This window comes from Leucopleurus acutus (genome assembly GCF_964270905.1).
Source record: "Leucopleurus acutus genome assembly, chromosome: X".
NCBI classification, from domain to species: Eukaryota; Metazoa; Chordata; class Mammalia; order Artiodactyla; family Delphinidae; genus Leucopleurus; species Leucopleurus acutus.
In genome coordinates, this window is record NC_139148.1 from 104,467,867 (window position 1) to 104,495,711 (window position 27,845).

Below are 27,845 nucleotides of genomic sequence, written 5' to 3' on the forward strand. Positions count from 1 at the left end.
TTGTAGTCTTGTTCTCCTCTCTGGAGAGATTCATGCTTCATGTGTGTCCTGGAAAGTGAGATAGGAAAAAGAAGAAAATAAGAATAGATTATAAAACTCTTTCTCCCTTGGGCTCCAGTGTAATCTCTTCACATGGGCAGATATTTTAAAACTCAGGTATCTGGATTCACTGAAGAGATACATAGTAAATAAAAATATGACTCAAATGCCACCTTGTAGCCAGGGGGGCTGTTTTCTGCCTGTTCTCAGAATTGGTGCCATAACTTATCTATTGAATTTCATGTTCATGCAATGAATAGATAGTCTCTGATTGCACAGATGCCAGGCTTAGCTAAGTAAGGTATCTCTGCTCTTGATATAAACTGCAGAGCTACTCTGTGGCCGTGCTGCTCCTTGTGCAAGTGTGATCAGTGATACCAAAGTCACATCCTTGGTCCGTTTCACATCATTTGCAAGACGGGGGCATGCTTTTTGTCATTCCATCCATTACCCATCAAATAAGATGATTGCTTTTGAATTTGCGAGAAATATCTAAGTTCCATGTGTTTAGTAGGACCTTCAAAACTCTCTACTGGGAAGATTTATTTCAGTCTTAGATTCACTCACACTGCAATACTGATTTTGACCACGGGGGTGAAACTGGTGATTGCCCTGGTGGATATAGGAAGGGAGGTGGTAATATGTGCTTATCAAAGCTCAACTGGAGACACTGACCCATTTTCAAATAGGTCTGTCCTTTGGCAAATTCACTCAGTTACTTATACATAGAAAATCTTCCTTTAAGGTTTAAGAATGTCACATTAAAAATCAAGTTAAGATGTTTTTTTCATTTAGTTCATTGAGTTTAAAAAGCAGGGACTTCCCTGGTGGTGCAGTGGTTAAGAATCCGCCTGCCAGTGCAGGGGACATGGGTTCGATCCCTGGTCCAGGAAGATCCCACATGTTGCGGAGCAACTAAGCCCGTGCGCCACAACTACTGAGCCTGTGCTCTAGAGCCCGCGAGCCACAACTACTGAAGCCCGCATGCCACAACTACTGGAGCCTGTGCTCTAGAGCCTGCGAGCCACAACTACTGAAGGCTGCGTGCCACAACTACTGAAGCCTGTGCACCTAGAGCCCACGCTCCACAACGAGAGAAGCCACTGCAATGAGAAGCCCACACACCGCAACAAAGAGCAGCCCCCGCTTACCGCAACTAGAGAAAGCCTGTGTGCAGCAACAAAGACCCAACGCAGCCAAAAATAAATAAATAAATTTATTTAAAAAACATAAATTTTCAATTAAGTTAACTTTTACAAATATCTGAAAGCATCATCTTTTGCAACTTTATTGGTTTTTCAGTGGCAAATGGGGACAGGTAAGGTAAATGGATTATAGAGGTTCGCTCTCTCTCTCTCTCTCTCTCTCTCTCTCTCTCTCTCTCTTTTTAAACCATGAATCATGCAAGCCAGAGAAATAGAAAGGCATTAGTAATGTTCAAGTTTTTCCCTTACCACTAGTTATAGGTAAGGAACCATGCCCGTTCTCTCCCTATGATGCAGAGGCATCTCTCTCTCTGTTACAAATAGACAACCTCATTTGAGCTTTTGGGAAGAGTAATTCTGCTTTTAATGAGACTCTAATGAGGTGACAGGTTATTTATGTAATTTTATAGTCCTCACACTTCTACATGGAAGTGCCAGCCGTTTTCTTTACCATCACTATAATCATCTTAGTGAACTTGATTCATTCACATCTGAGAAGGAGCATTCTGTCCGACTCTCACACAATCCTGTTCTCTTTACTATGGCTGATATTTATATGGACATCAGATTCTCCAAGAACTGTGGAGTTAAGATTACAAAGACTGAGTCAGTTAGACTGTTGAGTCATGAACATGCACAAGTTGGTTAGCAGGAAAATAATAAGGCAGACATATAGAGAAATGGAGATGGGTGACCACATGGCCTAGAGGTGGTGGGTGGGGAGGACAGGGAGACAGAGAAGCTGCCTTTTGACTTTCTAGTTCCTGTAAGGTCCAGTACTTCTTACAATAGTATTTTATGGAAATGTTCTGCATTCATAAAACAAGTCTCCTTTTCTAAAATAAATCTACTTTCAGCAGGCCTCTGCTCCTTGCAACCTATAATCCATGAGAAGGAATATTTTGAACTTGGTACACAAAAGTTGATAGTATATTTCCAAAGGGCTTTCATATCTATTATCTCGCTTATTTCCTCTAACAATCCCATGTCAGAAATAGGATAGGAATGATAATTGCTTTGAAAGCTAAAGAAACTGAGGCCTCAAATCGGAAAGGGGCTTAAGTCACACAGCTACGTTGAGGCAGAGCCAGGCCTAAAATCCATGTCTTCTGGCTCCCAGGCCTGGTGTTGGGCACTTCCTAGGCACCCAGGGATTGTTTGTAGGTTGATAGATATATCCACAAGGTGATTCCAGTCAGAAACAATGATAAAGTAGCTGGTCTTTTAATAGACATGAGTAATATTCTGAAGGAACCTAACAAAGGAAAGCCTCTGAAGTCTCCAGCAAATTTTCCTACCTGAACCTCTTCACTTAAGGAAAAACAGTGTATTTTCCCCTTGTGCCTCTGCAATAGAGTGCAAATCAGATCTTGCCTTTGAGAATGCTCACCCTACTTCACCTCTCTGCAGCTGCTGCCACTGGAGGTGCCAATTATGTGGCTCTATTTGGTGGTTTCTACCTCAACATTTAAAAAATAAAATTGCCCCTGGGGTGAAACTTTGAATGCCAACTCAACTAGAAGCAACTTTCCCAGGCAAATTAGAAAGCTCTTGGAGATCATCATTTAGAACCAGAGTCCTGACAGGACCTAGTTACTAATGGAATATTTAGAGTTGCAAATAGATGTATCCCTTTAAGTTTAACTGTTAAGCAGTTGCAACCTTTTCAAGCAAGGCCTGATAGGGCCTGGTTTTAAAGTATTATATATGTTTCAGTGACACTGTTCTATTTTATTTTCCAAGTAATGACTGATGTAATTTGTCCTTCCAAAAATAAATAATGAGATGTGTGTGTCAGAAGGAGTTGTAGGGCATGGATTACAGTTCTATTTTATGATACCTTAATAGGTGTTAAATAGACCAGAAAATCCATCCTCTCTTAAGAGCATACGGGTTTGACTCAGTATTTCACATGGTCTCTGAAGGTTTATGTTGCCCATTTAAATAAAAGAAAACCAATCAGAGCATGCAACACAAGGTTATTCTGTACTTTTTACTTATAAACAAAGTAGCATTGAAGAGTGATGCTGAGGAAAGAACCGTCTTAGAAGCATGGCCCAGTGAGAAAATCTGGATTATGAAACAGTGGTTGTCAAAGAGGAGGTTATTATAGGTTATGAGAAATCCTTAAGTAAAGAAGCCTGTTTTAACTTTTTTTCAATCAGTGAAAAAGGGTCCTGGAACCTTTACTTCGCATAACGCCTATTAACATATCATCTCCCATTGAGGAACACTGGGTTAGACTGTGGCTTGCATAAGGAGGTAAGGTGAGAGATAAGACTACAAATATAGATTGACAACATATTATAGATGGTCTTGAATACTATGCTGAGAAGATTTGGCTTCATTGTAAAAGCGATGGCATAATTATTTAGCTTTGTTTTTTCTTTAATAGTTTCACCACTTGTCTCTGTGCTTTCATTGATACTCCTTTTCAGTCCATCCTGAATAGCACTGCTAGACTAATTTTCCTAAAACTCTTTCCATCATTTGTCTTCCCTACTTGAGAACCTAAATGGTCCTTTTTAGGACCCTACATTTTGTTATCTTTTCATCTTCAAACAGATTTTTTTTTGCACCAAATTCAAAGGTTTATTTCCTAACTACCATTTTTTTTAACATCTTTATTGGAGTATAATTGCTTTAAAATGGTGTTTTAGTTTCTGCTTTATAACAAAGTGAATCAGTTATACATATACATATGTCCCCATATCTCTTCTGTCTTGCATCTCCCTCCCTTCAACCCTCGCTATCCCACCCCGCTAGGTGGTCACAAAGCACCAAGCTGATTACCCTGTGCTATGCGGCTGCTTCCTACTAGCTATCTATTTTACATTTGGTAGTATATATATGTCCATGCAACTCTCTCACTTCGTCCCAGATTACCCTTCCTCCTCCCCGTAACCTCAAGTCCATTCTCTAGTAGGTCTGCATCTTTATTCCCATCTTGCCACTAGGTTCTTCTGACTGCTTTTATTTTCTTTTTAGATTCCATATATATGTGTTAGCATATGGTATTTTTTTTTCTCGTTCTGACTTACTTCACTCTGTATGACAGTCTCTAAGTCCATCCACCTCACTACAAATAACTCAGTTTTGTTCTTTCTTATGGCAGAGTAATATTCCATTCTATATATGTGCCACATCTTCTTTATCCATTCATCTGTTGATGGACACTTAGATTGCTTCCATGTCCTGGCTATTGTAAATAGAGCTGCAAGGAACAATTTACTACATGACTCTTTTTGAATTATGGTTTTCTCAGGGTATATGCCCACTAGTGGGGTGGCTGGGTCATAAGGTAGTTCTATTTTTAGTTTTTTAAGGAACCTCCGTACTGTTCTCCATAGTGGCTGTATCAATTTATATACCCACCCAACAGTGCAAGAGGGTTCCCTTTTCTCCACACCCTCTCCAGCATTTACTGTTTGTAGATTTTTTGATGATGGCCATTCTGACCAGTGTGAAATGATATCTCATTGGAGTTTTGATTAGCATTTATCTAATGATTAATGATGTTGAGCATTCTTTCACGTGTTGGTGTGCAATCTGTATATCTTCTTTAGAGAAATGTCTATTTAGGTCTTCTGCCCATTTTTGGATTGGGTTGTTTGTTTTTTTTGATATTGAGCTGCATGAGTTGCTTGTGTGTTTTGGATATTAATCCTTTGTCCGTTGCTTCATTTGAAAATATCTTCTCCCATGCTGAGGGTTGTCTTTTTGTCTTGCTTATGGTTTCCTTTGCTGTGCAAAAGATTTGCAGTTTCATTAGGTCCCATTTGTTTATTTTTGTTTTTATCTCCATTTCTCTAGGAGGTGGGTCAAAAAGGATCTTGCTGTGATTTATGTCATAGAGTGTTCTGCCTGTGTTTTCCTCTAAGAGTTTGATGGTGTCTGGCCTTACATTTAGGTCTTTAATCCATTTTGAGGTTATTTTTGTGTATGGTGTTAGGGAGTGTTCTAATTTCATTCTTTTTTATGTAGGTGTCCAGTTTTCCCAGCACCACTTATTGAAGAGGCTGTCTTTTCTCCACTGTATATTCTTGCCTCCTTTATCAAAGATAAGGTGAACATATGTGCGTGGGTTTATCTCAGGGCTTTCTATCCTGTTCCATTGATCTATATTTCTGGTTTTGTGCCAGTACCATACTGTCTTGATTACTGTAGCTTTGTAGTATAGTCTGAAGTCAGGGAGCCTGATTCCTCCAGCTCCATTTTTCATTCTCAAGATTGCTTTGGCTATTCGGGGTCTTTTGTGTTTCCATGCAAACTGTGAATTTTTTGTTCTAGTTCTGTGAAAAATGCCCTTGGTAGTTTGATAGGGATTGCATTGAATCTGTAGATTGCTTTGGGTAGTAGAGTCATTTTCACAATGTTAATTCTTCCAATCCAAGAACATGGTATATCTCTCCATCTATTTGTATCATCCTTAATTTCTTTCATCAGTGTCTTATAATTTTCTGCATACAGGTCTTTTTGTCTCCTTAGGTAGGTTTATTCCTAGATATTTTATTCTTTTTGTTGCAATGGTAAATGGGAGTGTTTTCTTAATTTCACTTTCATATTTTTCATGATTAGTGTATAGGAATGCAAGAGATTTCTGTGCATTAATTTTGTATCCTGCTACTATACCAAATTCATTGATTAGCTCTAGTAGTTTTCTGGTAGCATTTTTAGGATTCTCTATGTATAGGATCATGTCATCTGCAAACAGTGACAGGTTTACTTCTTCTTTTCCAATTTGGATTCCTTTTATTTCTTTTTCTTCTCTGATTGCTGTGCCTAAAACTTCCAAAACTCTGTTGAATAAGAGTGGTGAGAGTGGGCAACCTTGTCTTGTTCCTGATCTTAGTGGAAATGCTTTCAGTTTTTCACCATTGAGGATGATGATGGCTGTGGGTTTGTCATATATGGCCTTTATTATGTTGAGGAAAGTTCCCTCTATGCCTACTTTCTGAAGGAATTTTATCATAAATGGTGTTGAATTTTGTCGAAAGCTTTCTGTGCATCTCTTGAGATGATCATATGGTTTTTCTCCTTCAGTTTGTTAATATGGTGTATCACATTGATTGATTTGTGTATATTGAAGAATCCTTGCATTCCTGGAATAAGCCCCACTTGATCATAGTCTATGATCCTTTTAATGTGCTGTTGGATTCTGTTTGCTAGTATTTTGTTAAGGATTTTTGCATCTATGTTCATCAGTGATATTGGCCTGTAGTTTTCTTTCTTTGTGACATCTTTTTCTGGTTTTGGTATCAGGGTGATGGTGGTTTCGTAGAATGAGTTTGGGAGTGTTCCTCCCTCTGCTATATTTTGGAAGAATTTGAGAAGGATAGGTGTTAGCTCTTCTCTAAATGTTTGATAGAATTCGCCTGTGAAGCCATGTGGTCCTGGGCTTTTGTTTGTTGGAAGATTTTTAATCACAGTTTCAATTTCAGTGCTTGTGATTGGTCTGTTCATATTTTCCATTCCTTCCTGATTCAGGCTTGGCAGGTTGTGCATTTCTAAGAATTTGTTCATTTTTTCCAGGTTGTCCATTTTATTGGCATATAGTTGCTTGTAGTAATCTCTCCTGATCCTGTGTATTTCTGCAGTGTCAGTTGTTCCTTCTCCTTTTTCATTTCTAATTCTATTGATTTGTGTCTTCTCCCTTTTTTTCTTGATGAGTCTGGCTAGTGGTTTATCAATTTTGTTTATCTTCTCAAAGAACCAGCTTTTAGTTTTATTGATCTTTGCTGTAGTTTGCTTCATTTCTTTTTCATTTATTTCTGATCTGATCTTTATGATTTCTTTCCTTCTGCTAACTTTGGGTTTTCTTTGCTCTTCTTTCTCTAATTACTTTAGGTGTAAGGTTAGGTTGTTTATTTGAGATGTTTCTTGTTTCTTAAGGTAGGATTGTATTGCTATAAATTTCCTTCTTAGAACTGCTTTTGCTGCATCCCATAGGTTTTGAGTCATCGTGTTTTCATTGTTATTTGTTTCTAGGTATTTTTTGATTTCCTCTTTGATTTCTTCTGTGATCTCTTAGTTATTAAGTAGTGTATTTTTTAGCCTCCATATGTTTGTATTTCTTACTGATTTCTTCCTATAATTGATATCTAGTGTTATGGCATTGTGCTCAGAAAAGATACTTTGTATGATTTCAATTTTCTTAAATTTACCAAGGCTTGATTTGTGACCCATGATATGGTCTATCCTAGAGAATGTTCCATGAGGACTTGAGAAGCATGTGCATTCTGTTGTTTTTGGATGGAATGTCTTATAAATATCAATTAAGTCCATCTTGTTTAATGTATCATTTAAAGCTTGTGTTTCCTTATTTAGTTTTCATTTTGGATGATCTGTCCATTGGTGAAAGTGGGGTGTTAAAGTCCCCTACTCTGATTGTGTTACTGTCAGTTTCCCCTTTTATGGCTGTTAGTATTTGCCTTATGTATTGAGGTGCTCCTATGTTGGGTGCATAAATATTTACAGTTGTTATATCTTCTTCTTGGATTTATCCCTTGATCATTATGTAGTGTCCTTCCTTGTCTCTTTTAATAGTCTTTGTTTTTAAGTCTATTTTGTCTGATATAAGTATTGCTACTCCAGCTTTCTTTGGATTTCCATTTGCATGGAATATCTTTTTCCATCCCCTCACTTTCGGTCTGTATGTGTCCCTAGGTCTGAAGTGGGTCTTTTGTAGAGAGCATATATATGGATCTTGTTTTTGTATCCATTCAGGCAGTCTGTGTCTTTTGGTGGGAGCGTTTAATCCATTTACATATAAGGTAATTATCAATATGTATGTTCCTATTACCATTTTCTTAATTGTTTTGGGTTTATTATTGTAGGTCTTTTCCTTCACTTGTGATTCCTGCCTAGAGAAGTTCCTTTAGCATTTCTTGTAAAGCTGGTTTGGTGGTGCTGAATTCTCTTAGCTTTTGCTTGTCTGTAAAGCTTTTAATTTCTCCATCAAATCTGAATGAGATCCTTGCTGGGTAGAAAAATCATGGTTGTAGGTTTTTCTCCTTCTTCACTTTAAATATGTCCTGCCACTCCCTTCTGGCTTGTAGAATTTCTGCTGAAAGACCAGCTGTTAACCTTATGGGGATTCCCTTGTGTGTTATTTGTTGTTTTTCCCTTGCTGCTTTTAATATTTGTTCTTTGTATTTAATTTTTGATAGTTTGATTAATATATGTCTTGGCGTGTTTCTCCTTGGATTTATCCTGCATGGCACTCTCTGTGCTTCCTGGACTTGACTAACTATTTCCTTTCCCATATTAGGGAAGTTTTCAACTATAATCTCTGCAAATATTTTCTCAGTCCCTTTCTTTTTCTCTTCTTCTTCTGGGACCCCTATAATTCGAATGTTGGTGTGTTTAATGTTGTCCCAGCGGTCTCTGAGACTGTCCTCAATTCTTTTCATTTTTTTTCTTTATTCTGCTCTGCAGTAGTTATTTCCACTGTTTTATCTTCCAGGTCGCTTATCCGTTCTTCTGCCTCAGTTATTCTGCTATTGATCCCTTCCAGAGAAGTTTTAATTTCATTTATTGTGTTGTTCATCACTGTTTGTTTGCTCTTTAGTTCTTCTAGGTCCTTGTTAAACCTTTCTTGTATTTTTTCCGTTTTATTTCCAAGATTTTGGATCATCTTTAGTATCATTCTGAATTGTTTTTCAGGTAGACTGCCTATTTCCTCTTCATTTGTTTGGTGTGGTGGGTTTTTACCTTGCTCCTTCATCTGATGCATATTTCTCTGTCTTCTCATTTTGTTTAACTTACTGTGTTTGGGGTCTCCTTTTCGCAGGCTGCAGGTTTGTAGTTCCCATTATTTTTGGTGTCTATCCCCAGTGGCTAAGGTTGGTTCAGTGGGTTGTGTAGGCTTCCTGGTGGAGGGGACTAGTGCCTGTGTTCTGGTGGACGATGCTGGATCTTGTCTTTCGGGTGGGCAGGTCCATGTCTGGTGGTGTGTTTTGGGGTGTCTATGGCCTTATGATTTTAGGCAGCCTCTCTGCTAATGGGTGGGGTTGTGTTCCTGTCTTACTAGCTGTTGGCATAGGGTGGCCTGCACTGTAGCTTGCTGGTCTTTGAGTGGAGCTGGGTCTTGGCCTTGAGATGGAGATCTCTGGGAGATTTTTGCAGTTTGATGTTACATGGAGCTTGCAGGTCTCTTGTGGACCAGTGTCCTGAACTTGGCTCTCCCACCTCAGTGGCACAGCCCTGACGCCTGGCTGGAGCACCAAGAGCCTGTCCTCTACACGGCTCAGAATAACAGGGAGATAAAAAAGAGAGAAAGAAAGAGGAAAATAAAATAAAATAAAGGTATTAAAGTTAAAAATAATTATGAAGAAAAAAAATTGTTTTAAGTAAAAAACAAGAAAAAAAATTGACAGAACCCTAGGACAAATGGTAAAAGCAAAGCTATACAGAGAAAATCAACACAGAAGCATACACATACACACTCATAAAAAGAGAAAAAGGGAAAAAAATATATATATTGTTGCTCCCAAAGTCCACCTCCTCAACTTGGGATGATTTGTTGTCTATTCAGGTATTCCACAGATGCAGGGTACATCAAGTTGATTGTGGAGATTTAATCTGCTGCTCCTAAGGCGGCTGGGAGAGATTTCCCTTTCTCTTCTTTCTTCGCACTGCTCCCGGGGTTCACCTTGGATTTGGACCTGCCTGTGCGTGTAGGTCACCTGAGGGCGTCTGTTCTTCGCTCAGACAGGATGGGGTTAAAGGAGCAGCTGATTCGGGGGCTCTGGCTCACTCAGGCCGGGGGGAGGGAGGGGTATGGAGTGCGGGGCGAGCCTGCGGCAGCAGATGCCAGCATGACGTTGCCCCAGCCTGAGGCCTGCCGTGTGTCCTCCTGGGGAAGTTGTCCCTGTATCACGGGACCCTGGCCGTGGCGGGTTGCACAGGCTCCCGGGAGGGCAGGTGTGGAGAGTGATCTGTGCTCGCACACAGGCTTCTTGGTGGCGGCAGCAGCAGCCTTAGCATCTCATGCCCGTGTCTGCGGTCCGCACTGATAGCCGCGGCTCGTGCCCGTCTCTGGAGCTCCTTTAAGCGGTTCTCTGAATCCCCTCTCCTCGCGCACCAGGAAACAAAGAGGCAAGAAAAAGTCTCTCGTCTGTTCGGCAGCTCCAAACTTTTTCCCCAGACTCCCTCCCTGCTAGCCGTGGTGCACTAACCCCTTCAGGCTATGTTCACCCTGCCAGTCCTCTCCCTGGGATCCGACTGAAGCCTGAGCCTGAGCTCCCAGCCCTCACCCGCCCGGGCGCGTGAGCAGACAAGCCTCTCGGGCTGGTGAGTGCAGATCTGCACCGATCCTCTGTGCGGGAATGTCTCCGCTTTGCCCTCCGCACCCCTGTTGCTGTGCTCTCCTCCATGGCTTCCCCCCCCCTCCGCCACCTGCAGTCTCCGCCCGCGAAGGGGCTTTCTAGTGTATGGAAACCTTTCTTCCTTCACAGCTCCCTCCCACTGGTGCAGGTCCTGTCCCTATCCTTTTGTATCTGTTCATTCTTTTTTCTTTTGCCCTACCCAGGTATGTGGGGGTTTCTTGCTTTTTGGGAGGTTTGAGGTCTTCTGCCAGCGTTCAGTAGTTGTTCTGTAGGAGTTGTTCCACATGTAGGTGTATTTCTGATGTATTTGTGGGGAGGAAGGTGATCTCCACGTCTTACTCTTGAGCCACCTTGAAGCTCCTCTCCAAACAGATTTTTTGTTAAAATATATTTTATTGCTTTCCGCTGTTACCCATATATCTGCCATTTCATCAGATAGGTTCTACTCATTAAAATCTCTTATAAAGTGGTTTTCAGCCTTGGCTGTATGTTAGAATGACCTAGGGATCTTCTCTGAATTCCTGTGCCCAGACTCCAACCCTGACTGATTATATGAGAATCTCTAGGGGTGGGGCTCAGGCATTAGTCATGCATAATACTTCCAAGGTCATTCCGATGTGCAGCCACATTTGAGAACCAGTGCCTTGTAATCTGGCATGAAGCTGAGCCCATACTATATACTCACTTCAGACTTGTTGAAGTCACATTGGTTGTTGGTATCACATTGATCAATTTCAGTGGAACTTACATTTATCAAGAGGAGACTAACTCTCCTGTGGGAAAATCAAAGCTGTCAATTTTGTGCTTGGAAAGAGGAGATGACTTTATTAATAAATATTCTCATTTTTTGAAGCAAATCGTAAGTACAACAACAGGAACTTCCAAGACCAAAGTACTACTGAAGTTTTTCCTGGTAAACTGATTGCAGATATCTTTGTCAGTCAATTTGATTGATTACAGCATACACATACACATTGAAGTACTCTTCAAGCAGCCATTTGTCTGATGCCTTGCTGATAAATCTCTTGTAAAGTAATTTAAGATTTAACCTCCAGAGATTTCTGAACTGCTGTTTGAAGACAACAAGTTCTATTAAATATCTTATCACTGCATAATATCAGAGAAATCAGATGAACATTCAATTTTGGCATTTAATGATAATAACAAAGGTAGTATGTTCAGAAAGATTGCCTTTTCCCATTTTCCAAGCTTGCCTTTTAGCAGAAAGGACGCCAGGGGAGCCATACAAGAGCATAGGCTGTCTAGGCATGTGGTACTTGAGAGAATGGGGGGAGCGAGGGTTAAGCCCCAGGGTATGTGCAGGACTCCTTAAAGAGGGATGAATCTAAGCTGTCTTTGAACTGGCATTTTTTACCCTGGCTAAGCTACATTATTTGACAGTCCTCTTTTCCAGGTTTGTCCATATGGAGAACAGGAAGAGCACCCATCCACCTTATAAGCATGGGAAGGGGTTTCAAGTTAATTGGTTCTGGATAAATTCTACTTTTCTTCCCAAGAGTTTCTTAATTCTGGTCTTCCATGGGACCCATTTTCCCTTGTTTCTTACCCTAGATAATAATCCCTCCACCCACCAGATGGTTATTCTAAAAGTGGTAAAACCTGGGCTTCATCTTGGCCATCCCTGTGTCACTCACTTTCTGTTTCCTCCAATAAATCTACAATTTCTACAATTCCTGTAGATCAGTGGTTCTCAGACTTTAGTGTGCGCCAGAACCACCTAGAGGTCTCGTTAAAGCACAGACTGCTGGACCCTGCTTCCAGAGTTTCTGATTCAGTAGGTCTGAAGTGAGGCCTGCGAATTTGGATTTTTGACCACTTCCCAGGTAATGCTGATGATCCGGAGGGCCACACTTTGATTTTGAGCAGACTCTCTGCTCTAGTGCAGTGGCTGTTCTTAGCCTTAGCTACACATTGGAATCACCTGGAAAGTTTTTAGTATATATGTATGCAAGTCCTATTCCCCAGTGGTTCTGATTTATTTGGTGTGGGATGGGACCCAGGCATGGTTGTGATTTTTTTTAATCTCTAATGTGTAGTCAGGGTTGATAATCATTGTAAATTTTACCTCTCAAATACCTTCCGATTTCTTGTTTCCTGTTTTGTGCTTGTCACCTTTAAATGTTTTCCCACTGCCTGCAGAATATAGACCATACTCCCTAGCACGGTTTATAAGGTCCTTTATGATCTCATTATATTCATTCATTCTTTCAAAAAATCTGTTGATAATGATGGTTGTACAACAATGTGAATGTACTTATTGCCACTTAACTTTCCACTTAAACATGGTTAAAATGATGAACGTTATGTGTATTTTACCACAATAATAAAAAAATTTACTGAGCACCTTCTAAGCATCAGGCATCTCCCAACCTCGTGAAGCCTCTTGCTTTTTCCTGAACACACCAGGCTTTTTCATATTCAGTCCCAGCTATTGAGAATGTCCTTCTCTTCCCTGACTGGTGAACTTCCCTTTGACATTAAAGATCTAGTAAATAAGGGGCTTCCCTGGTGGCGCAGTGGTTGAGAGTCCGCCTACCAATGCAGGGGACACGGGTTCATGCCCTGGTCCGGGAAGATCCCACATGCTGCAGAGTGGCTGGGCCCGTGAGCCATGGCCGCGGAGCCTGCGCGTCCGGAGCCTGGGCTCCGCAATGGGAGAGGCCACAACAGTGAGAGGCCACAACAGTGAGAGGCCCGTGTACCGCAAAGAAAAACAAACAAAAAACAAAACAAAACAAAACAGACAAACAAACAAAAAAAAGATCTAGTAAATGTCCCTTTCTATATAAAGCCTTCTTAAATTGCTAGGTACAATGGAATTTACCACATTAAGATTATATTCAGGTTATTGAGTGTATATACACTCTATAATTGGGTGTATTTCTTCTTACACTCTTTTCCTTATAGAGGGGACTGTTTCCTCTATCTTACTTAATTTTTTTTTTCTGTCTGATTTCCACCTTTGGGTGAGTGGGTTAGGCAGACTTGACCAGGTGCTGGGGTTGGAATTTGACTTCTTAGGGTCCAGTGCTGGAGCAGGCGGCCAGGAAACAATAGGTATCAAAGGAATGGGCCAAACCAGAGCCTGAAGGGGAAAGCTGGGGCTTAAGAGTCAGGGCCAAGTCACAAGGAACAAGTGGCAGTGAGTTCAGAGTTGGGTGAAGATGTGATCCAAAATCTTTCTCCCACTGACCTGCCACAAACAGCTAAAGTCCCTATTGTTAGAGACTTTTTGTTGTACTCAAGGTATAGTGCCTCCTGGAAATACACTCTTGTGAAAAATATCAATAACCACAGGATATTGTATCACACTGACTCTCCTTTGACACCTCAGCAGAAATGAGTTTTCAGTGATGACTTTGGAACGTGATGAATGAGAGCCTGAGTGATGTTTCCGGAGGAAAGGGAAGAGTTTTCCATGCTCGAGTAGCTCTAGTAGCAGATTTGGGTGACTCGGGCAGCAGAAAAGCAATGGATTCCTAGGACTGTTGCTGACAGAGAGAATAGAGATACACTTTACCTTTGTCCAGATCCTGTTCCGAACTGAATCTGTATCCAAAGGAAACGTGGTTCAGTCTCTGATCCCTGGAAATTTGGTAGCTATGTGCATAAAATGTGGATATTTTAAAGGAAATGAAGGCCAAAGAAAAGTTGGGATATGACTATTTTCTCTCAGCAGCAAACGTAGAAGAGAAGAAAGATTGAGATGGATTCAGTGCTTTAGTATAGGTAGTGGGATAAGGAAGGAAGCTGCTTACTTTTGCCCCTAGCTGGCCCTTCTCTTGAGTGTCCTGAGAGCCTAATTGTTTACTTGCTTGTTTGCTGTACATAGTATGTTCATTGTATTCTTCTTCCTGACTTCCAACTTACTGTTGGCATCACTTTTAGTAATTGCGGGTATCTATGGGAGCAGGAAATGCTCCTCTGGCTTGCTGCAATTTTAGATGCTCCCTTGTTCCCTGCTACGTGGCCATTCTTAAATTAGACTGTTTATACTTGTGCTCAACGAGTGTGCTATCTGCTGTAAATGACCCAAGAAGTGAGTGTGTGTTGGAATCAAGTCTATACTTGGAATGTACTTAGTTGCTATAGTTTGTGTTTTGTGCTTGGGTGAGGGGGGGCTTGTGCAAATGTCTCTTTGTACATTTAAATAATCACAACCAAATCTGTAAGTCCTGCCTTGCAATGCTCAGTAGGAAATTCAGGTGCATGTCAAAGCACTTTGAAAAGTATAAACCACTTTATAAATTGAAAGGATGCTGACAAATACCTAAACACATTGGATAGCCCCTGAAAGTTCCTCATTAGCAAGCAGGCTGAGCCTACTGGGCCAAGTGCAGAGATAAAAGAGCAAATTTATTATTATCTCTATCCACTGGAGGATAATATTGGCACAGTTAATCCAAGAGCAACAGATAATCTAGGCATCCTTGATACTTGAGTTAGAGGTACATCATATTACAGATTAACTTTTGTGTTTTATTGAAACCAATAGAAATACCAGTTGTCTGTCTCTGAGCTTGAGTACATAGGATATGGAGAATTGATAGCTTAGGAATTAAACACTCCCTTGACTAATCCACAGAATGGTTATTTCTCATAAAAATACCAATTTTGAGACCTGAGATTATTCCATGTGACACCTGAGTCTATATTGCCTTAAAGTGTTCTCCGTTTATTTCTAAGACATGTGGTTTATTGCTCTAACTAGATTATATGACTTAAACACAAATCATTTTTTATGAAATGAAACTTTCGTTTATTGAGAAAAATTCTATGTGGTGATTATTTTGCTAGGGTCTTTCACATACATTATCTCATTGACTTTTCAGAACATTCACGTGAAATGGAACTTTTATCTTTCTTTCTTTCTTTTCTTTTCTTTTCTTTTCTTTTCTTTTCTTTCTTTTCTTTTCTTTTCTTTTCTTTTCTTTCTTTTCTTTTCTTTTCTTTCCTTTCCTTTCCTTCCCTTCCCTTCCCTCCCCTCCCCTTCCCTTCCCTTCCCTCCCCTCCCCTCCCCTCCCCTCCCCTCCCCTTTCCTTTCCTTCCCTTTCCTTCCCCTTTCCTTTCCTTTCCTTCCCTTTCCTTCCCCTTTCCTTCCCCTTTCCTTTCCTTTCCTTCTCTTCTTTTGGTACGCGGGCCTCTCACTGTTGTGGCCTCTCCCGTTGCGGAGCACAGGCTCTGGACGCACAGACTCAGCGGCCATGGCTCACGGGCCTAGCCGCTCCGTGGCATGTGGGATCTTCCCGGACCAGGGCACGAGCCCGTGTCCCCTGCATTGGTAGGTGCACTCTCAACCACTGCCCCACCAGGGAAGCCCCTTTATCTTTATTTTTATAGATGAAATGCTGAGAGCTTAAGTAAACCTGTGCAAGGTCACACTACCACTCAATGATGAGCTGGAACTCAGAGCCAGGCATTTCTATCACACGTCACTGCTTTTCCATTTTTGGTACCCCTTAGTCTCTTTTATCTGGCTCTATGATTTCCCTAAATGTTTGGAAGAATATGTCTATTCCCTATATCTCAGTTGATGGAGAAGTGACTCCGAGTCTCTTTGTTAGTTAGCAGTGTTAGAAAGGATCACAATTCTTTAACTGGAAACAAGAGGGGCTTAAACCTCATTTGAGACCTTTCTAATTTAGAAACCTGGAAATTATCATGATGTTTTTCACTGTTCTGTGGTGTACACTTGAGGAGACTTTTGGGAAGCACACTTTGAATCTCTTACTTCATCTGTGAATTTCAAAATGTGCATGGAAAATGTTATGATTGTCAGGGGAACAGAGAGGTAGCTATTTCTCCATAGGCGCTAAGCTGTCTTATCCATTTTTCACCAGTCACTCATTTTCTAAAAATGAATATGCCATGTTTTTTTTGTTTTTGTTTTTTACAAGATGGAACGGAAACTCATTTATGTTAACTTTTCAGCTATAAAATCCACTTTTAGTCTTTCACTGGAGTACTAGTATCTCAGTCAGGAGAAAAAGATCTCATTAAAAAAATGATATACAGTGTCTGTTAATCAATTGGATGGAACTACTTTATGCCCTGAATGCAGAATGTTGAAATGTATCTCTTAAGGATCAATATTGTTTCTAAGTAACTAAAGCTAAATCAATACCAGCTCCACACTTCACTTTGGTAACAGATGACTAGACTCTCGTGTTTCTGAACCTGTAACTACAAATACAGAGTGCCCAGAAATAGTTTTCAGACTAAATTTTTCCCCATTTGTCTTTTTAGATGTTGATTTATTTGTGCTTTCTGTGTTTAGTGAAATCCTTTTATAATATTACTGTTGAGGTAAAGCAAATTCCCTTACAGAAATTGTATTAGACTTTATTGTATAGGGTTTTTAAGTCTCAAAGGGCTTCCTTTGACCTATGTATGTCCAAAATCATGTAATAACAGTGTTCAGCTGTATTTTGTATTATTGATTTTTGCTTACTCATTTTAGTTTTAATGTACACTGGACTTAGAGGGAATTAATGAGTTCTGTGTTAAATGTTTAAGGACAAAAGGGCAAATTCTAAACCATAGCATTACTGCATTTCAGGATTAAAGAAAACCCTAAAGGTATATGGTTCAACCTCTTAGGTGAGGCTTCCATCAGTACCCTGTACAGGATCCTTAGGTTGGATTAAATCAAGCATAAAATTTAGAGGGAAGGAGATTGAACCATTCACATCCCTGGCAGGAAAAAGATTATACCCTCTAAAGGCAAATTTGTGAAGCATTTTATTAAGGGGGTATTTACAGAGGTATGGGGAGGGCTATAGATACTAATAAGAGATAAGTGAAACACTCAGAGGCTGGCAATAATATGGAACCGTGGGGGAGGAAAAATAATTTTCCCTCTACCCTTAAGGTTCTTGGCTGAGAATGCCCTGTAATAAAAAGATTAACAGGAGAAAAACAAAAGTTTAATAACATGTATACTTCCTGTATACATGGGAGAGACCCAGGAAAACTGAGTAACTCCCTGAAATGGCCCAGGCCCAAGCTGCAACCTTACATCCCATCTCCAGCCAAGGACAAAAGAAGATGTTGGGGGTGGGGTGCTGTTGAAGGGAGGGGAAACCAGTTATGGGAGGTGACCAGGAAGAGCACAGTAAACAACGGTAAGGTTATTATGCAGATTTAAGTGGTCACAGTCTCCACTGACAAGATTTTCTAGAAATTCATTCTCTTCCTGGTAGAGGGAGACCCCTTACAAATGAAGATTTCCCTTATAAATGTAAATATCTCTTACAAAAGGGTAACTTTTACTCTGTTTTCAGAGCTTTTCCAGTGTCTTTCTCAAAAATAATCAGCCTAAAATATTCCTTATGCCAAAGAGGCATATTTTGAGGTGGTATATGCTACTCCTCTTCAGAACCATTGCCTTTCTTAGACCTGAAGGAGCAAGGAGGGGAGAGCAGTTCCTGGAACTCCAGGAGGGTAGTTCAGAGAGAGCATCTACTGATAGGAACTGTACCTTGGGTAGAGAAACACAACTACAGCCAACCTGAGACCCAGCAGGGGTGAGTGCCAGGGGAATAAAATACCTTCCTCCTCATCTTCATGTTCCTCCTCCATTCTCTCTCCGTTGATTTCTTTAGGCCATAACGAACTGAGAGCCATAGGGCAAGAGAGCCTAGTTAATGAAATACAGAGAGGTCAGCCTTGTAGGACACAGAGCAGAGAGTAAATTGGAAGAGGTAAACAGAAGATATTCAGCACGGAGATGACAGCCCCCTTCTACCCAGACTCCATCAGAGCATATCTAGAGGGCAGTTATTAGTTCTGAGCAAAAGGGCTGTAGTCAAGCAAATGTGTTCAAAGAAAGAATACCAATATAATGAGTGAATTGAAAAGCTGTCCATATAAAAATGTTTAGAGGAAGTAGGATTGTTATTTCTAGAAAAGATTTGAGGGTCAATATAATATGATAGTTGAGTACAGACTCTGAAGGCAGCTCTGAATTTACTAGCAGTTTGACTTTGGGCAAGCCACTTCACTTCTGTTTGCTTCAGTTCTCTTATTCGTAAAATTGGGCATAATAATAATAATATCTACCCCATAGGGTTGTTATGAGAATTAAATGATTTAATACTCAAAGCACTTAAAACAGTGCTTGGTATACAGTAAATGTTATATAAGTTACATAATTGAGGAGGGGCACAGTTAAGAAATTTGTGTGGGTCTTGAAGCAGTTAAATTAAGTCCAGTGGGTGAAAACTCTAAGATGACAGATTTTCATTCAGTACAAATATAACTTGCTTTATAGACATAAAAAATGATCTTATATGGTAGTGAGTTCTCCATCCTACAGGTAGTCAAATTTAGATTAAATAACAAATTATACAGAGAGATTCAAGCATAAATTGGGAGGTTGGATTAGAAGACCTTCAGAATCCATTCCTGGCATATCTATGATTCTTCAGCAAAGTCATGTGCATTACCACTGAATGTGTAACCGTGTTAGGTAAACCTCTGCCTTGAAGAGCCAATGATTGCTTTGTAGATGTTGACCTAAAACGAATAGACTGCCAGTTATTTCTCCAGCAAAAATGGGTTTATTCAGGATCAGCAGAGAATTACAATTCTGGGTTTGCAACCATGGCAAGCCATGTGCAAGCCCCCAGTAAAAATGGAGAGGAGAACTCTTATAGGGGGGAAAGGGAACTTGGGAGGGCTATAGTAATCAGAGTCCAGGACTGTTCATTGGCTGAGCTGTTGCCAGTGTCAGGGAAGAAGAAAATTTTCTCTCCCCTTCTAGGTTTTTCTGGCTGGTCTAAGAATTAAATTGACATGAAACAGATTAACAGGGGAAATTCACACAAAATTTTAATAACATGTATACATGGGAGAGACCCAGGAGAACTGAGTAAGTCACCAAAATGGCTGAAACCCTCACCTTGAATACCATCTTTAGCTACAGGCAAAAGAGGATGTTGGGGGTAGTGGTTTGGGACTTCAGAGGGGAAGAAAGCAATTCACATGGAGATGGAAAAACAAGTGTTTGGTAAATAAATGTTCCTGGGCCAGGCAGGCAGAGACAGTGGGACACAGAGTAGACTCTGATCTTTAAGCCCTGCCTAGAGTTTCCCCCAGCACACCTAGCCCATATTCTTTGCAGATAGCTCTGGTGATAGCTTTATTCTAGGAACAGATCCTCTATCTAAATTCTTTAGGTAGCTAAGGGGGAGGTAAAAAAGAAAGATTTCCTGAGTCTTCTGTTTTTTAAAAATAATCAGCCTAAACTAATCCCCATGCTGAAGAGACACATTTTGGAGTGGCAAATAGGAGGAGGTCTTTGCTGTTGTCTCAGGGCATGAGAACTCCCCATTCTGGTCTCCCAACTCTATTTAATTTAGGTTTCTGTTTATTAATTTTTACATAGGGCACACATTGCCCAGATATCATTCTTGACCTTTAGGTAGTGCATGAAAAAGCACATTCTTAAGGCTGTTTGTGATTATATTGTTTTCCACCCTCCATCATCTTGCAACCATCTCTCTCCAGTTCAGTTTTCTTCAGTGAAAATAAATGAAGCAATGGTCAGTTTGCTGTTTAAGATTGTAGGCTCTACAGTTATATAATTTAGATTTAATATTTAAGATCAGCCTTCTACTACATTTGTGATTTTGTACAGATTAGTTAACTTCTTAGAGCCTGGATTTTCTTCACTGTAAAACACAGATAATAATGAAACCGCTGTCGGTTCCACGGGTCTCCAAAGAGCCCAGTCCTTCATATCTCATCACAGAAAGAATTCAGCGAGAGGCAAAGTGATAGATAAGAAGTGATTTATTAAAATAGGACGCTTGTGAAGCTTACAAGCGGGTGGGTGAGAGAGTGCTGCACCCTGAGAACTTAGTGGGCTACAGTTTTATAATCAAAGGAAAAGGTGGGGGGCGTGAAAGACTACTTTCTTCTTCATTCTTGAGTAGACGTCATGCTTCCATCATCGGCTCCTCCTCCAGGTTGGGCAGGGGAGTATGCTTTGTCCCTACATGGTCAAGCCACAACTGTAAAAATTATTTGAGGTCTCTGTACAATGAGCACTTTTCCATAAATTATTGTTTTTTATGTGTGCAGAGAGCATGTCCTAGGGATCATCAACTTAGCTCACTGGGTAGGATGTGGGCCTCATGCCACCATTGTTTTATTGTTTGGGGGCATGTCTCATGCTTCTGTCTCATGGTTTTGTGGCTAGGCAAGCCTGCTTGGTTTTGTGGTTAAGTAAACCTGCTTTCTTGAGTAATCATTAACTTACAGGTGTCTCCCATATTTTTCTACTTACAGTTCCCTAGCAGGATTAACTATTTAATCACCTACTTTGTCCCTTTACTCTGTCCCTATCAATAATACCCTTTATCTCACAGGCTCACTGAAAAGATTAAATGAGTTACTCTTTGCATGCAAAGTTCCTGGCATATAGTAAACTTTCAATAAATGTTAGCACTTGTTATAGTGCTATATTTTATCATATATTAATGATATATTATGTCATATGTTGTTATTATAAAACTATTTCCTGAGATGCGTGGTTACCTTGTATGCAGCAGATTTTCACACTCCCTTTGAAAGGAGCCTGCACTCTCCAGTTAATTCTGGAGGATTTCTACAGGAATTTGTAAAGCTGCTGGGGAAAAGGAAAAGAGGTAATTTCTCTTTCAATGAGAGACATCTTCCTCCAAGGCCATCCCCATTCCAAAGTCATGAGTCATGAGGAGCTGTATTCAGCAGAAAAGCAGGCCGTGCAGTTCCTCCAGCTGTATGGAGGAAACCGTGTCAAAGAAGGGATTCTTGCCTCTCAGCAGCCAAGCATGAAGTTTATATTTAGATTTTCATACGAATAAAACTTCAGAAGTTAGAAGGGGCCAGCTGCAAAAGGCCTAGTTGCTCTTTGATCTGTGGAATAAGAGCTCAAAACAAAGAAAAATAAGAGAGAAATACCACCTTCCCAGTCTTTGTCTATGTAATGAAAGGAGTTTTCAAACTTCCTTTAGCTGCAAATAATTTTAATTAGCATTTTAGAGGGGACTGAATGTAAATACCAATTCTGCTTAGGCTGGAGCCAGTTGATTAACCATTGTATGAAGTGCTAAAAGCTTCTGGTTGGGGGAGGAGGAAAAACAGACACTCTTGTTTGGCATTCTGTTCTGGTCCCCACCAGAGGCTTTGAGTCTTATCCTCCCTCCTCTCTTATTCATCTACCCACCCCCAAATGCAAATTGATTTTTCATGGGTGGCATCTCAACGCTAGGATGACAAGGAAAGGACATGTAAGGGCAGGATGACAGATTCATCCTAGTTTGTTCAACCACTTTTAACCCTGAAAGTCTTGGGTATACCCTCAGTTCTGGGCAAACCAGAATGAACACTATCAGGAAATATTATTCAGAAAACCATGGGTTAAGTCCCCTATGAAAAACCTTGACAGGCTGAAGGGTAGTATCTCCATATCAATAGATACTCTAGACCACAGTGAAAGTTCCTGAGACCCAGTGAATAAGCTGAAACACACGAATTGGAGGAGAACCAATATTAATAATGAGGAGGAAGAAAAACAAGAGGAGGAGGAGGAGAAGGAATCACAGCTAGTATTTATTTAATGCTTTCTACATGCCGGGTTCCATGTTGTTATTTTATAGATACCACCTAATTCAATCCACTATTATTATGCTCATTTTATGGATGAGAAAACTGAGGCTCCGTGATCCTGTGACTTGCAAGGTCAAGTGGAGCGAGGATTCAAATCCATGTCTAACTCCAAAGTGTACACTCTTAACCACCATATGATATTGTCTTATTTACTGAGAACTTGCTATATTTCAGGCACTGTGCTAGGCCTCTGGGATAGAGCAGTGAGCAAAGCACACATGATCCCTACCCTCATGGAGTTTCAATCCATGTTAGAACGACCCATATGAAAACTGGATTCTTTTGTTTTGATATCATTGCAGTTACATGAGTGCCACTTCTATCTTACCAGAATTCCAGAGAGAGAGAGGTGTGCTGTTTATTGATGTTCACGCCTAAGCAATTACAGAAAATGACTAGACTAGCTGTTGACTAGCCTTAGAAGGATGAGGCCTTTGTTTTAGGAAGCTAAATTAAGTATGCCAGGATGAGCAGCTACTGATGAAATAGGAAAGTAAAGGTGATTGTTCTTTATCAGTTTCCTACTATATATCAAACAAAAAGGAAATGATTGAAAACATTTATTCATGGTGTTTCTTTGGAACCAAAGAATACCTGTTAATATGGATCTCCTGCCAGTTGTAAGTTTGTTTCTTTCTTTTTTTTTCCTGCTGTCAGTAACTGTCAAAATTAAGATCTCATATTTAGAGCTGCTATTGTGGGGGTTTGTGACTCTCCAGATCTGAACCGTACAGTATTATGAGACATGGCACCTCAGGTGACCTTGATAATTGGTGTAGCCTATTAAGTTCTGCCATTATCCATTTCTGACTCTACAGGATCAATATCAAAGTCAAAATATATATCACCTCCTCTTAGGATCTGCTTGATCCATACCTAGGTTAGGAATTGGCAACTATGGTGTCAAGGCCAAATCCAGTCTGTTGCCTGTTTTTGTGTAGCCTATGAGCTAAGAATAGTTTTTACATTTTTAAATGGTTGAAAAATTCAAATGAAAAATAATATTTTGTGACATGTGAAAATTATATAAAATTCCAATTTCAGTGCCTATAAATAAATTCTTATTTGATCACAACCACCCACATTCCTTTATATATATGGTCCGTGGCTGATTTCCTGCTACAGTGTCGGAGCTGAGTAGTTACTACAGAGAATGTGTGGCCCACAAAGCCTAAATATTTACTATTTGATCCTTTATGAAAGAGGTATGCTGACCCCTGGCCTAGAGGAAGGGACTGATCCTGTTTATAGAACATGTACATGAGAAAGCTCATAATTACAGGTAAAGTGAACCATCATTGCTTTGTTTTGGAAGAAACAACAATAACAGCAAACATAAGTTGACCCAGTAGTTGCAAGTCATGTGGAATCTATGTAAGTTAAGAAAAAACTTACATTATATCTCTAATCATAGTCTTCCTAGATATTTCTAAAAACTTCTCTTTATCTTGGTTATGTTCAATAGCTATTGGTCACTGATAAGTAGAAGCTACAAGCATTTACCTTAAGATTCATATTTTAGCTGACATTTACTTACGTAGTACATGTATAATATATATATATACACATATATATATATATATATATATATACAGTGTAAATACTTTATATGTCTCTGTTCATTTGAGTTTGCCTTCTGGCTTCATTATGACTGGTGTTAACCCTGGAGACGCCACTGAGTCAAATGATGTAAAGACATGATTTACTTTTTGTTACCTGTTTCTCAGAGTTTCTTAGTAATACTTCTGCCTCAGAATTGTGGTGCTACTTTTTCCTTCAAAGCAAAGAGAGGGAAGATTTTCTCCCTTGTTCTCTTCTCCCTGACTTTTTTTTCCCTGCAGCAGTACCATTACCTGCTATGCAGAGATGATGAACTCAAAAATATTCAGCGAAGATATCACTGTCAGTGTTGGTTTAATAAATCAACACTTGAAATTAAACGATTAATTTTTCAGAACATTAAACAGCAAAGGAGCACCAGAAGAAAGATGAAGGGAATAGGAAATTAGCACCTAAGAAATATTTACCCTTCATGGTAGCCATTGTATAACATTGCAGATTGAGATTCTGACATTTGTAATTGAATAACATAGCAAAGGAAACAGGTTGTTGTACATCTTTTTCAGAGCTGGCCTGGGTTCTGGGTGAGTGAGCAAATGAGCAGAGGTCTAGGGACTGAGTAGTCCAGGTCAAAGGCTACTGTAGTGAAATATGAAACAGACTCAGATGTTTTCATCATACTGAGAGAAGCTGATGGGGTTCAGGGTAGGCCGCCCCAGAATGTGCCACTTTGGCACGTGGATTATTATGAGCTGAAAATAATCAAGGCCCAACAGACTCAAGAGGAGCTTTTTACCTCCCCCTTAACTGCCTAAAAGAATTGAGATAGAGGGCCTGGTCCAGGAAGAGGACTATCACCAGAGATAACTATGGGCTCAATGTGGTAAGCTGGGGGTAGCTCAGCAGGACTTGTTTGTTCAAATTTCTCTCTGTGCCCCATCATCTCTGCATGGCATGGCAAACATTTATTTACCCCAAATTTGCTCTTCCCATTTTCCTGTGAATTGTCTTCCTCCCCTTTGAAGTTCCAGACTCCATCCCCGTCTCCTTAGCTTAGGATGCGTGTAAGCCTTAATTGCCTGACTGTCTTTGAGCCTTTCATGTCTATGTGAGACTCTCGGACCTACAAAGTTAAATTTGTTTTTCTCCTGTTAATCTGTCTCATGCAAGTTTAATTATTACAACAGCTAACAGAACCTAGAAGGGTAGAGGAAAAATTTTCCTCCCCTACAAAGCACAGTGATTGGGAGCATGGACTCTGGGACCAAATGGACTTGGGTTTGAATTCTGGTGCTGCCATTTACTGGCTGAAGGGTCTTAGTCAGGTGATTTAATCTTAATGAACTTTGATTTCCTCATTTGTAAAATGGAGATAATAAGACTACTTCCTTTTTAGGGTTGTTGTGAGAATTGAATGAGATGTACATAAATGTGCTTAGCAATGGGCCTGGCAAAAGTACTCAATGTATGTTTGTTATTTTTATTGTTAGTATGGATTCTAAGTGAAATTGTACCAGAAATCATTGCAGTAACTAGCTAATACTTTGTTAAATGGCAAATCTCTGCCTACTCATGTAAAGGAAGGTAGTGAAAGGAATAATGAGTGGAAATTAGGAGAGCTGTGCTTTAGACTGAAAAAATGATGACAGCAACAATAAAAGGTTAGGATTTATTAGGACTTTGCTAAGTGTTTAATACTCACAACAACCCTAAGTATGTAATGTCATTATCCCCATTTTAAATATGGGGGAACTGAGGTTTAAAAAGACTTGGCTATTGTATAAGGTAACACAGCTAGCACTTAGCAGAAGTGGGATTTGAACTCAGGTAGGTTGTCTCCACATCCTCCATACTTAACCATGAACCTTCTTGGTTCTACAGTTAGCTAGCTCTATGACCAAGGGCCTACAGGATACACATATGGTTGTACAGGTTGTGCACTGCACAATTCAAGGGGGGGGTATTCTACTCATATCGGGTACATGTAGTGAATAACCTGCACACTTATATGGGTGGCCGTGGCTTAGTTCCTTAACATATCTGAGTTTTAGTTTCCTTGTCACTAACATAAAAGGTTTGAACTAATGGTCACTGGGCCTCTTCTAACTGAGGGTCTAGTATGAATGTGTGGATAATTTAAAAATAATTTCTAATTTGTTTTGGAGAGTTTTATATTTGAATTTGTCAGTATCTGATGAAATGAATTCCTAGAATAAACCAAATAAAGCCACAGCACTGGGAAGACCTGGAGCTGGCGGATTAGGGGAGCTGCCTAGTCTTCCTGTCAGGTTCCCCTGCTCAGGTTCTCCATGCCATGTAGAGACAGTTCATATCTGCAGCTGATGCAATGAACAGCAGAAACCAAATGTCCCTTTCGTAGATATCCCCAGGATTGGGATATGGTTAAGTGAATGGATTTGCAAGGCTTTCTTTACTATGCTGTGAACTGCATGAAAATTAAGTGTAAATAGCATCATAGATTTGAAAGCAAATATTCAAGTAAATTAGGTGTTGTCTACAAAAACCCATTGTAATGAAGCAATTAATTAAGCAAGAATTTTATGTGCTACTTATCAATAAAGGCACAACTTGGTTGATAATATTGTGAATCTATACATATGTACAGATAAATTAGCTTTAGGTATTGGGATATCACTAGCATTATAGTAAGACTCAGACTACCCCCTCTTAGATATTTGCTTTCTTTCAGTTAAATGATGCTTTCTGTAGGCATGCTTAACTGAAAAATAGATTAGCATGTTCTTCTACTCAATTGTATTCCACCCCTAATTAGAATTATTTTTTAGTAGTTTACACATCACCATTAAAGATATATAGTTAAAGTAAATAAAAAATAGTATAGCAGTCTTGTTCTTCTCGTCCTTCCACCTGCCCCATCCCCTACACACCGCCCCCCGCCCCCCACCAAGCAAGGCTTCTTTCTAACTCTTCTTAGAGTTACAATTTCTCCCCATTCCTAAGAAGCTTTCGTGGCTCTGGCACCTCACCAAGTGTCACAGCCTCTGCAGCCTGTCTTCCTGTGTAAACAGTCAACTTAGCTCCCCTATGAGAAAGATACCTGCTTACAGCTAACCAAAGGTCAGGAATTCCTTTGCCATTTCTAATGTTCCTTAAGCTTTAAGGTGACTTATTTTTCCCTATTCCTGTCATACTGGTTTATTCATCATTCCTTGGCGCCATCCTTCTTCTTCCTCCCTCAGAGCTTTTGCTTAGGCTGATTTCCTTTGCCTGAAATTTCTCTCCCCTTTACTCATTTCTGCCTGTCACTCTCCCTGTTCAAAGCCCAATTTAAATTGCAGTTCCTCTAATAAATCTTTCCATCTTCTGTACCCCACAGCAATTTGCTTATACTTTAGTTATAACTACAGTGACTGCATTTGCTGAACTGTAAAATCAGGACACATGCTTTGACAACTATAAGTATACTTATAGGAACAATGTGATAGATTATTTGAAATGAAGATGTTTCCAGAAAATTCAGAGTGCATGTTTTCCTTAATTATAGCATTCATTACAGTCTGCCTTGTGTTGGCGTTAATTATGTATTTGTTTGGATCCTTTCTGATGTTGTGAGCAAGAATTGTGTCATATGCATCCCTGTATCACCCCACACCTGTCAGATTCCTTTGTCAACAGTAGGCAATCTTTTTTTTTACACAGTCATCAACTACTTATTAAGCTCATATGATGTGGCAGGCACTGTGCTAGGTGCTGGAGATGAGATGAGGTATTTTCCACTATGAAGTAAACTACCATGAGATGAGTGCCATGTTAGGGTAGACCTGAAACACATAGAGGTCCCCCTCACCCAGACTTGGAGAGTTAGGGAGGTCTTGAAGGAAGTGGTTTATAAGCAGAGAACTGAAGGATGAGAAAGATTTTGTCAGGGAATGATAGGGCTTAGGGACTGCGGATTACAGAGATGACAAAGATATGGTCCTTTGCTCTCAGAAATCTTGTAGAGAGAACAGTCTGTGTAATAAGTCCAAAGATGAGAGAGAGAGCGGCCTATTGC